Source organism: Synchiropus splendidus, chromosome 19, assembly GCF_027744825.2.
Source record: "Synchiropus splendidus isolate RoL2022-P1 chromosome 19, RoL_Sspl_1.0, whole genome shotgun sequence".
Taxonomy (NCBI): Eukaryota; Metazoa; Chordata; class Actinopteri; order Syngnathiformes; family Callionymidae; genus Synchiropus; species Synchiropus splendidus.
Genome location: NC_071352.1, coordinates 10,078,366 through 10,091,340, shown reverse-complemented (window position 1 = coordinate 10,091,340; position 12,975 = coordinate 10,078,366). Strand labels below are relative to the sequence as shown.

Genomic DNA, 12,975 nt, shown 5'->3' with positions numbered 1-12,975 from the left:
TGACACGCCCTCAGAATTCAGATCTAAACATGAAATCTAATGTGATCAAATAGGGTCTGGGGGATCCCTGCCACAGTTGCCAAAAATCCTGGCGGAAATACGTAGATATAAGATCGCCAAGTGCAGTGTTGCCTTACATGTTGACGCACTGGGATTTTAAGAGAATCTCATGCTTCTTTTTCCCGCAGCATTTCTTGACGTTCACCCGGAATGGTTGGGATTTGAATGAGGATGCGGAGGGGTCGGTCATAATTGGTATACAGTATATATATTGACTTGACTCATGGTGCCAAACAAGCAACAAGGAAATCTCGCTTCTGTGTCACCTTGAGACGCCTAAATCTACTTAACAATTGTCAGTTTATCCCAGTTTAGGGGTGGCATTTTGTTGGAAGTACAAAGCCGCATCAGAATACGGGATTAAGGCACATGTCAATAACATTGACATGGGATTCTTTTCTCGACCAAGTGCAGTGTTCATGAGTGTTTGAGTCAGAAACTCCAGAACATCAGCATCACTGACTTCATCTGGAATTCAGGAGCTGAAAAGGGGAGAAGAGAGAAGTATTTCCAAATGAGAGGGAAATATAACTACTCCGAGTGTGACCGCCCCGGAGCCTTTGACTTGTGCGCCCCAGTCAGATGGCCTCCAAAAATCCGAGCGAGATGAATAACGGATCGAGATTGCAGCCCTCAGGTACCAGATTTCGAGGTTTTGACTGGCAGTGGCAGACAAGCCTCTGTCTGGGCTGTGAGCCCGTCGGGAACCCTCATGGGGCCACGGCGAGGTTGGTCTGAGCAAGTGCAGAAGAATTTGGAAAAGTCATTCTCATCCCAGTTTTGCAACTAAAGGTTGGACTTTAAATTGAAGTGATACTTGAAGTCAGGTCTTGTACTGTAGGTAGGTTCCCATCCCTCAGAATCCAGATCGGATCCTCAATTCACCAGTCATATTTAGAGGTTCTTGAAGAGGACACGCTCTGAACTGTACACAGAAATGCTATCACAAATGTGGGGAGACAATTTAACCCAAACTAAGTTGTTCGGGCTGCGCTCTTAATCTTCACCGACATTCAGTCCCCAGCGAACTTTCCAAAAAGTCCTTTGCAGCAAAGGCCATGAATAATTTGTTCAAAATGTAACCCCGTACAATTAAAATTGTAGACTGTTGAGGCTAAGAACATTAAAAGCTCTCATTATTCTCTTGTTATACGGCTCTGAAGATGTGTTACTGCTGAAAAATATCAGCCTCTGACCTTGTGGCTGACCAAAAAATGAATGGATGGGACAGATGTGAACATCAAGGATGTTCTGTTCCTTCTTGTCTGATGCCTCTTTTCTGTAACATTGAAAGTTTCCCCGCCTTTATATCGTTTTCTTTTTTGTTTTTTTCAGGACTACATCACTGTTTAGCTTTTTCTTTGGAACACGTTTGTCACTTTTCATTTAGCATTTCATTTTTTGAAACAACAGCAAACTTAAATCAGATTTGGTCCATTTTTTTGTTCCGCAACAGGATTTCACATGGTATAGTTATTAAAGCTCACTTTTTGGAGCAGCTCTACTCCAAGTCTCGGGCAAATGATTCAGTATCTTAAACAAAGTCAAGTCACAGAGATATTTTGAGGACTATTGCAATGTGCTAAACTCAAGCACTCAAAAGAAGACAATGAAGAAGGCAGTCTATTGCAGATGTTCAAATAAATGGTCAATAACTGACTGAGCATGTAAAATGAAAGTGCGTTTTAATTCTTATTTTCAGCCGCAAGTGTCACTTAATTTGAATTAAAATCTCTGCAGAAAGAGATGTAATTCAATTTACATTTTTTAGTCCTTTAAAAACACACTTGTTAAGCAAGAATTATGCTTGTATCCATTGATGTTTGCTCAGACACAAAATAATATTTATTCACCCAAAAATAGCTTGCAACAAACTGCAGTTAATTATGAGGGGCTGCTGCTATTTCTGTGCCGCTCTGGACCTCGACAGCTGAGCACTGTGAGGGAGATGAGCACCCGAGCGCTAACCTTTCAACACTGAGGGTCAACATCCTGGACAAGAGCCAGAAGTTCCTGCTCCTCTGGAACATATGGGGTCTGACTCTCCACAGCGCCTCCTGCTGCAGGCCACTGACCTGCACCTCCAGGTCACGCTCCACACTGATAAAACACACAGCTAGTTAAAGAGACCCGGAGAAACATAGAGGGGTGTCTTTTGTGTCTTCAGGGCATGTGATGGACCTCATCTTCTATCTGAGTAATAGTTTAATAATTTTGCCACTGTACTGTCCAACTTCCCATCATCTTCACTTTCACAGTAAATACCACATAAACAAAGTCTTGACCTGCACATAGTGTCCTTCGCTTGGTGCTAAATATACGACGCCTTGACTTTTGACCTCTCCACGAGAAAACCTGGTCTCTTCTTGACCTGCAAGCACGTTTCCAGCATCTATTATTAAATGTTGCACTCAACTTAGGGATGAATAAAGAACGTCTTGTAGCTACTATATTTGACCGACACATGCTCTCTTGAGTTCACTTGTGCACACATTTTAGTGTGCAGCCCTCAGTGAGACCTTTCACACCTGCACAGTTCTGGTTGTGGAACTATGGCAAGTCGCATGGATATTCTGAAACCAACTGTTGCTTCTCTGAGGGCATTTGTTTTCATCCAGCATGTGACAGCTTTTGGAGACACTGAAGATGACTGAGTTGAAGGTACGTGTCCCGCCTTCCGCACCATATCCGTCAAGTAAAATAGATACGGACATATATAAAGACTCCAACTGATTTACACTCTCCATTTTGACTAGTAGGATTAGTTTGTTCAGAAGTTGATATGCGTAACATAAACAAGGTGTCAAAGTCCATATTGAAGTCAAGTCAAAAAAGAATTTGAACACAATGGAGTGCACAAAAAACAAGGCCAGTTTTAGTTTCGTACTTTCAAGATTTAGTATTTTTACAATGTTTCTTTTACGTTTTTACATTATTTTAATGGGATATTTGAATAATGTGTGGACTGAAAAATAGATATAAAATTCCTTGATATAAATTAATGTGACTAAAACCTTACAAACTTACAAAAGAGAAAGAGAATGTGAACAAGAATGTGTAACGGTGTGTACAATGAATACAAGTCTGTGATCATTTTTTCCCCTCTTGCTGAAGTCAACATGTTCAGACTGTCATGTGTCTAAAAACCCAAATAGTAAATTCAAAGTGCATCAAGTCTGACGCTTACATGCAGCAGTGTTGTCCAACTTTCTGAGCTGCTGTACCCTTTCCCTCACACGCATAAGCAAGCAGGGACCCTGTCCAGAATCAATAATGTTGCCACCATAACAGTCAAAGTGGGAACTTGACCTCTGCAGCAAAACAAATGTAAGTTGGTTGTTCTCCGCTGGGACGCGAGCTTTGGGGCCCTGCGTAGCAGAGAATAATGCGCAGCCACCTGAAACCTAATCAACATGTTGTACTGGAACTGATGCGGCAAACTTCTTTAAGTGGATTCATTGTAAACAGCAGACAAGTCAGTGGAAGACTAGAGTAATCCGATGAGGATGCACAGGTTCTACGGCTCATTCTGAATACATTATTCAACTAAACACATCCATATTCTTCAACATTACATTTTTCTTGAAAGATGAACTGACTGAGGAGAAAGAGAACGTCTCTAATCTTGACCTAGAACGTCTCCGGTGGTGGGGAAGTAGCAGCTAAAGGATGAAGAGTTGGGCGTCCTTGTGCTAAATATTTGAAAATCCAAAAACGTAACCAACAGGGACACATCATCGTTCACATCTCTGAAATAAAAGTGTCCATACTGTGGTTTATTGACCTGCAAACGCTTGCTTGGACAAGCAGCAGCACATCAGGACTTTGTTCTATGAATTAAATAAAAAAAAATAATATCGTACACCAGCACTTGAATATGAGTTGTACTTGTGTATCTAGATCAAAAGAATTTACTTCCATAAAATGCCTTGAAAAAGAACATTATAAACTGTTTGGACAAGTGAGTCACGTCCAACATTGAAGCCATTTGAATGTCACGCTGTGATGTTTGGAGAGTCTTTGCACGACCCACCATCCATTCAAACCTGCCAGTCCAGATGAGGAGAATCAAATTTCCCTCTGATGTTCTGGAGATACCCAAAAGAATGGATCGTCTCGGCTCAGCAAAACTGCCCCATCTTTATGAGAGGAGAGTGTCCTGTACCGGCCTTGAGCTGCTGAACAGGAGAGTCAAAATGGCCATCACTCTCGCGGTCGTCTCTCTGAATTGGGAACTTAAATAACCACTCACAGGCAACATCTGCAGAGGTTTCAGCTCCATATAAAAAAAAGACTCATTGAACGACAAAGTGGACATGAGTATGATTTTTTTTATTTTTTTAGATTTTTTTTAAAATTCCCAGCGGGGGATGAAAACGTTCCCCCTTGGTTTGGGCAGCTGCGAGACTGACCCTGCCAAGGACGGACGCTTCCCATGCCCGTTCAAAGCTGTAAAACGGGTCATTGAACGGCTAAAAGGAGTCATTATGACACGTAAAGAACACTGCTGAAGACTCCCCTTTTCTGTTGGTTCCGCCGCTTTCTGAGTTGCAGCGGCCCTTTGCTGAAAGGCAGCTGCCTTGGGACACTTCAACTATCAACCCTTTCAGGGGCATGCAAATAGCAGCCTTGCTGCAAATTGAATTGCTTTATCTATTATCCTCTCATTTACTGATAATCTGGCCATTTTGCTGATTTCCATTACCGCGTGTTGGAGATTGAATTTTCGCCGGCGCCTTTCATCTGATACAGCGTGTCGTACTCTCTGAATCACAGGGGGACGGCGACACGAAATTGTTTCATTCCAGCATGAGGAGTAATGTGAATAGTGATGGTGCAGTAATGTCACGCTTGTCTCACGCCGGCATTAGTATGGATGTATTTGGAGACGCCGCTGCGCAACTGATGCATGTCTAAGCACTATTGATACTTTCAAAACCTACAAAGTACGCATTAAGTATCGGAAATCAATGCAGTAAATATTGGAATATGGTGATGTGTATCCACAGACGCAGGCAGATTAAAGATGTGCGCAGGCAAGGTATGATTTATTTCATCTGAATTCATCACGCTTTTATTTCACTTGACACAGATGTGTTATCTTGCGCATATATATATATATATATATATATATATATATTCAGAAAACAATACATCATATGAGGGATTTCTATGTTCTTATAATGTTACAGTAGTGCGATCACTTAATCCCAGGCAGTAATGTTTATATAAAATGTATATATTTGCATCCATTTTTTCATCATGTTACACAAGAAATTACTTCTATTTTTGGGAAATTCCATGTAGTGTGTTCTTCTTCTTATACCACATTATATTGTTATAATATATATATAAAAAAGACCTTGTAATAGTCTCGTGGCGGAACATTGCTCAACATAATGGCGACTCCTTCGGGCCTAAGCTTATAAATATCGGAAAGTATCCGATATTTATAACACGATGATATACGTTATCTCTCTCACTATGAAAATGTTTAATCTGAAAAATCGGCCGGTTGCTGTGGATTAAAGTAGATTGATCACGATCAACTATATCTTATTTTATTTTAATGATGTTTTATTTTTCACAAACAAGATTTGTTATTATTATTTATTTATTTATACACTGGGTTTTTCAACTTTTAACTTTATCTGAAACGCCAGGTGCTTCCTGTTTACAATATATTGTCCTAATTCAGGGTTAGATTATCCATATACCGACGTTAGCACTTCTTATGTGCTTTAATATAATTCCAAAAAATAATCCAGTGATACCTGAACCTGTTAATTTTTACATTAAACAAAGCTATTGTCTTAAACACACAGACACATTCCGTTACAAGAACACACCAGGGCATCGAGGGAAGATAGATAGATTTACATCCTTGACTCAACTGCATAAAATATTGTTTTAGCTGATGCCTTTTCAGACCAGCTTGTAGTGTCAAGGTGAATTTTCCCTCAATACCTACTGTGACATGCGGCTAAAATCACTGTCACCACTGGATCACTGCGGGCAAATACGTCATCCAACTGGAATGGATTCGAAACACCGCTGTCATGGTGGTCAGTGAAATATATTAAGTCAATTTCACAAGATGACTCATTCCACTGTTTTGGCCGGAAATGCTCACTCTGGGAAAAAACAAACCCCTGTTTAATGGAAGAGTGTGAACGGCAAATATGCGGGAGGGAGGAGCGGAGGAACGCTGCTCCGCTGCAATACTGTAAGCAAGAAAGCTACACTCTTCCATGTCTGATGCTGTTTGGATCCAGCAACCACTTACAATACTCTGGGAAAAATGATACTGGAGTTGGGGTTCTGGCGAGACACTGGACTTAGCTGAGGTCGACGGCCAGATTAGGATAAGAGGCATTGTTTTGGATGTACATCGACCGTAGCTTTTACCATTTAAACTCATCAAAAACACATTCTCTCTCTGAAGACAGTCAGCAATGTCAGTGTTCCATATTCGGCGTTTCAATGTGTGCAAATGTTTCCCCTCATGAGGAACTTCTTGACAAAGAAAGGCTGGGTTACGGTGATAAGGATATTGCCCTACTTTTTTGCACCATGAGTCACAACCATGATCACATGAAGTACATATGTAACAAGTAACATCTAATTGCGATCAATTGTTTTTTGTTTTTTTTCGGTGAAGTGTCCTCTTGAAATGCTATGGCTAACCTGTTGATGATAAACGCCAAAATAAAAATGGTGACAGTGGAAGGTCACGTACCTCTTGCACAAAAGAGGAAACGGATGCAGTGTTGTAGGAGGCGGTGGTCGGTGAGGCCGCTAAATATATCGCAACTGGAGGACGGAGAGTTTGCCGCCATAGTTATGTCTTCTTTGTATCCCATTAGAGCTACATATTGGGTAGTAACAACAACGCTGCCCCCCATGGTTTCCAGAGGTACTGCTCCAATTGGTCCGTCTCCGTAAGCTTTGTGGAAACATGTTGAAATACAGACGAAATGAACGCACCGCACAGAAGGCTGCGTCTGGGTTGGTACGCAACATTAAGCATAAATGGGGTTTAACGCAACGCAAGGCAAAAGTTCACGGAGAATACTCTAGTATTTGACCACTTTGGAGTGAGAACATGTTGTCCACCATTTATTTACTCTACAATTTTACATTTAAATGAGCTCAATTGGAACGCAGGTGTCAGAAGCGTCCGGCACTTGCAACATACCCAGTACACTCAAACAGACGCCACAGAGTCTCAAGACGCGAATCGGAAATTGTTTCGTTTTTGTTTACCACCAAAACTGAATCTTTGGCTCTCACGTTCAATTCTTCTTGAGAATGTAATAGAAAACCATTTAAGTTCCTTTCCGACAGCTGACCTCTTTGGTGGAGGCAAAATTCATCAAGCAAAATGCACTCAGCTAGCTGCAACGATTTGACCTCCATCAATGTTGAGACCGCACACTGAATTTTCTTTTTCTTTTTTTTTATTTTTATGATCACGATTATTGTGCAAATGACATCACTGTCATTGACAGGCTCCTTTAATGGCATGTTGTTGAATAAATCAAGTCCAGAATGATTCCCGCCGCACGTTCATTCGTTCAAAGCCGTGAAGACAGTTGGACTGATGTTCGATGAATTCGTAACACTAACTTTGGCAAGGCGGAACAGACGCAGAGCTTCATTAGTTTGCTCTGTTAGATAAAGTTAATGAGCTGTTTCAGAAAATGAACCAAATAACAAAGCTGGTGAAAAGGACAATGCCAAAAGAAGGTTATCCAGCAAGCTGGCAGCGTCTTTTTCTTTTTTCTTTTTTTTCCTACGGACCATTAAGTCTGGCCTCTGTGGTCCGGATTCATCATGTTGACTTGAATACTTTCACGCTATCTGCAAAGGTTAAGTACTGAGACTCTCTGGTCACCCGTCCCGTGAACATAAGGCTCTGAAAACAAATGACTTTCATGTGGATTGCTAATGTTTTTTTTATTTATTTATTTGTGTGATTTAGAGTGAAGACCGTTACCAGAGGACACCCGGGATGCTCCTGCAGGTCCAGTGCCTAGATTACAGAGGTAAATGTTTGCTCCAGTCAACTGCTGCTCCGCATAAGCAAACACCCCTCTAAGAGGATCACAGGGAATCCATCGCTAATCCACTGGTCAATACACATGACAAGGTGCAGTGCCAGGGACGAGTCACTTAAAGGACATGTCACCCTAGTGTGTACAGTCTGACGGTATTAGTGCCGTGTTCGGATTTTAACCTCTGCTGTATCGCTCCGCTCCAGTTTCCGCGAGCAGATCCACCATCAGCCTAATGCTTGTATTTGTATTCATGGCAGCTGAGAGGAAGCTATTAAATTCTTTTCTGCGTCCAATCCCTTCATCAAAGGATTCAAATAAAGCTATTCAATTATTCGTTGGAAATGTTACTTCCATAATCCTGCCGACGCGGTTAAACACAAGTCATTACACATTATGACTGTATCCTGTCATTACGGCAGTGTGTGAACACAGAGGAGAGCTCTGCTTTTGTTTTCCTTTTTCAGCTATTTACAATGGCAGTTCGATATCATGACTTAAAATAGTGGGCTGGCAGATCACAACGTAACAGTGGCCCTTCAGATCAGGTGTTTAGAGGCTCCAGTTATATGCTTTTTTCAGGGCGGTATCAGGAAAATGTTCGCCTGGCGGTGTCTGATATGGGAGCTATAGTTTGACTTCCTTGGGACCTGTCATTCATTCCCAGTGAGTCAAATGAGTGACCATTACTGACACTGTGGATTAGTGATGGGCAGACGAGGCTTCATGAAACAGTGTCCTCATGATCAGAGCCCAGAAGATGGTGCTCTCGGCTTAAAAATGATGAGAGGCTTCTCTGAATTGGTTGTTCAAATCCAAAGATTTTAGAGCAGAGGGCACCATCAGAGGGCTCTTGAAAGGACTGTTTCATGAAGCCTCACAAGCACATAGCTATTTTTGACTGAACAAGAAGGTGCCTACTTGATGATTGTGATACAGTTACAATCCCAACTCAGCTTTCGCTTTGCTTTCTGTCTCATTATTGTTCATTTCTTTCATGAAACAGCAACATTACCTATATTTTCATCAAACATTGTGCTTTAAACATTAATCTGATGTGTTTTTACGGATGACAAACACGGCATATATTCTCATCTAGGCATCAACAGGGCATTTACTAATTTTATTTGGCTATTTGGATCCTTTTTCCTCATTCTAAATAGCAGTGATGGGCTTGTGAGGCTTCATGAAACAGTGTTGTCCTCTGGGGAGTCCACTAGAAGACAGTATTTGTTCTAAAACAACCAATTCAGACAAACCTCACATCATTTTTAAACGGAGAGCACCATCTCCTGGTCTCTGAAAATAAGTACACAGTTTCATGAAGCCTCATCTGCGTGTCACTACTAAACAGCCTGCACTATTGATGGGTTGATGAGGTTTCATGAGACAGTGTACTTATTTTTGGATGCCACTTGATGGTATTATCTGCTGTATATTCTCTGGCTTTGAACAACTCTCCCAATATATATGTCAATGATATTTAGACCAAGTGTGCCACCTACAGAGATCTGAAAATCAGGACAGTGTTTCATGAAACCTCATCTCTAGCATTCTGTTCTGTTGCATTCTGTTCCATATTCTGTTGTATATAAAGTAAAAGTTATCTGCACACAGCCCTATCCTATTTTTGTGTAACTTAAATAAAGACACGAATTGGCAAGGTATAAAATAAATGTATTTTCTTCGCCCCTGAAACAATGACAATGCAATTTGTCTAGATGACAAAATAGGACACAATTCTCTGTCAGCAAAATATGCCTCTGTTTGTCTTTTATTACTGTATATTAACAAAAAATAATTTATTGTAAGTAATGATCATATAATAACCAATAGTTAACTTAAAGAAAGGAAAAAGACAAGGTCCTCACCGAAACAGTTAAACCTCATAAGCTCAAATGAAATAAATATTGTTAAATATTTATTTCATTTCCACCTGTCACGCTGCTGGAAATGGGAATTTCTCTTTGGAGATTAATAAAGTATTTATCTATCTATCTAAATATGCATAACATCCTGCCTGCCGGTCTGAAGTTTCCACAGTGACTAAGTCACTGCTAAACTTTCTCCTGGCGCCATCACGGAGCAGACAAAACCTAATTCTACTGGCCTGATCAATAGAGTTGAAAGCTTCTGAACCCAAATTGTCTGATGCTTTCTGCAGCAACGCTTTAATGCCTTGAAGTAAAGTTTGTTCTCTGCTCTACTGTTTCACGACATTGTTTGGATTAATCCCTCCGTCCTGATGCTCCAGCAAACGAATCCCGCCGTCAGCCGACGTGGGTGCCGCGACAGGAAAGGTCTCAAGCGTCCGAACTATTAGTTCTAATTATTTGTGGGGATGTGGCCGCGCAGTATGATTCATCATCGACTCACTTTGTCGACACACTTTCAAAACTCGACCTTTCTACTTAAATGACTCAGTTGTTAGTCTGCGCCTCTGAGATGCAGGAGAGCAGATGGAGAGTGACAAGGAAGCTGCGCTCGAACATGAGCAATGTGGAGTTGAGAAATGATGTATGAAACAGGTATGATTGTTTTCTTGACAGAGATTTTTTTGGCAGTCATGCAGCAGTGTGGGGTCCATTTCATTTGTCAGAACAGATGCAAATTCTTGGGTGATTTACAGCCTGGTGCTCAGAGTCCTGACATAATTCCTCCGCAATATACGATTAAAATCTGATATAAATATGTCGGCAATGTTTTCATTTAATAAGTCATGCTAAGCGCAGCATTGTGCTGTAGCGTGAAAACTGCTCCCCATCTTGACTACATTCTCTTGGGAAAAATTAAAAATGTCACCTTAGTTGACGGCAACAGATGTTGAGCTAACAGGGGATATTAACACAAGAAACACACGAAGCATCACGCAGCAACAATGGAACCCCCAAATAAAATGGGGGTTATGAACACAACCCGGTTCTATGAGAGACCTTGAAGTTTTTTTTTTGTTTGTTTCACTTTCAAATACGAATCTTAAGCTCAATCTTATTGCAGATTAAACACTTTTATTTTTATTTTTATTTATATTATTATTACAGTATTATTACAGCAAACACTTCACTGTCATTGATCAATTGTTAAAGGAAAGTTAAAGGAAGTTCTTGCCTCTAATGTATTTTTTGTTCCCCACATCCTGCACATTTTTTTAAGCAATTCAAGATTAGTAAAAAAAAAAATCTCTTTGGCTTCGCATGAAAGCCGTACGGATTAAATTTAAAATCGCGCCATTGATCCAGCTCTCAGAAGCATCGCTAACGTGTCCAATGGAAATTAAATGTCAGAAGTGCATCCAAGAATGCTTCTCTGCACATGAATGCAACCAACTGGATATATAGCGAAAGAAAGTCAGAGAATAAAATCTCTCTCTGCAGCTGCTCATCCAACTGATATATATACTTCACTGTACATATGGCTCACAATATTGTTTTTTACCTTCAAGAGGAGGCGACTTAGGTGTTTTTTTGAAGAAGCGAAAAGACTTATTTCCTTTTGAGTAGAGATGGGTTCGTAAGGCTTCATGAAACAGTGTCCTCATTTTCAGAGCCCACAAGATGGCACTGTCTGCTCTTAAATCAATGAATTTGACCAACCAATTCAGAGCTCTAAATAGAGCTGGGCTCTAACAGTGAGGACACTGTTTCATGAAGCTTCATCTGCCCATCACTACTTTCAGGCTCTTGACAATGCTTGCTGTTACCATCTATCTGTATAATGTATGTATAATGATGCTTTGAATTGAATACAGATTATTTCAACTGTATAAATAGAACTTTCAAGTGGCTTAGAGAAAGGGGAAAAAAAAATTTTAAAAAAAAAGGTCACAATTAGTATTGGGTTGATGAGGCTTCATGAAACAGTGCCCTCATTTTCAGAGCTCAGTAGGTGGTGCTCTTGCTTTAAAAGTAATGTGAGGTTTCAATGAAATAGTTGCTTGAAGCGAAAGATTATACAGTGGACCATGGCTAGTGGCCCCTGAAAATGAGGACACTGTTTCATGATACCTCATCAACCCATCACTAGGCAAAATACATGAGAAATATTGGAGTATAAAATGAAAAATTCATGTAAATACAAGTCACTGAAGTTGCTTTAACGATGACATGACACACACACACAAAAAAAAAAAACTACACTAAACACTAAAAGTAATAGTTCATTGAAAGTACTATTATTTTAAAAAATACATTAAAAACTGCAGGAATCATAGTTAATATTTTAATAGTTCACCATAAGATATTTAGATAACTCTGGTTAATTCAATTTGGCTTTTTGGGTTTCTTTCAAAATAAATTTAGTCTAAATACTATACAAAAATATTTTCACCATCCCCTTTAAAATGCATCAAATGTCCAGTAAGCACCAGGACCAGTGAGACTAACAACAATAATAAGTGAATTTGAATGAATGTTTGATTCTGCTCTGTTCTCTCTTTGTTATCGTGTTCTCCCACTAATATTTGTTTCAAAATTAAATCACTGATAATGAACCACATATTTTTGGCTAAAAAAAACACGGAACAAATACAATGAATTAATTTTGAAAAAAAAAAAAATGTTGAATTAAGTTCACCACTATTAGATCTGCGTGTGGAAATATTGTTAAACTGAAAGTTGAAATTACTGATGTGAAATAATTTTTTAATTTTTTTTATTTTTTATATACTCATACTTCTGAGTCACGCGCTGCACTTCTCTTTACCATATAGAGCACCTGCATGGTGTCCTTGTCCCTGAAATAGTTATGGACATTTTTGTTTTTTAATGTTTCAGAAAATGTATTGTTTCACAGAAAAACAACTACCCTAAATCCTGGACTATAGAGTGCACCAGAATATTAGCCACATCCACTACTTTTA

At 39.9% G+C, this 12,975-nt stretch overlaps 1 protein-coding gene across 4 annotated transcripts in view; it reads left to right on the top strand.

Moving 5' to 3' along the window:
• The window catches only part of elfn1a (extracellular leucine-rich repeat and fibronectin type III domain containing 1a), a 96,393-nt gene that overhangs the window by 58,934 nt on the left and 24,484 nt on the right, over positions 1-12,975 (top strand). For 2 of the 4 annotated variants that reach the window (XM_053850842.1, XM_053850843.1), the window contains one exon: positions 8,045-8,108. The exons of 1 other annotated variant lie outside the window; for it this stretch is intronic. The gene's annotated coding sequence lies outside the window, so the exon portion shown is untranslated. Of the gene's footprint in view, positions 1-2,659; positions 2,722-8,044; positions 8,109-12,975 lie in introns of those variants that run through there. One more of the 4 variants, XM_053850845.1, reaches the window with a different exon arrangement.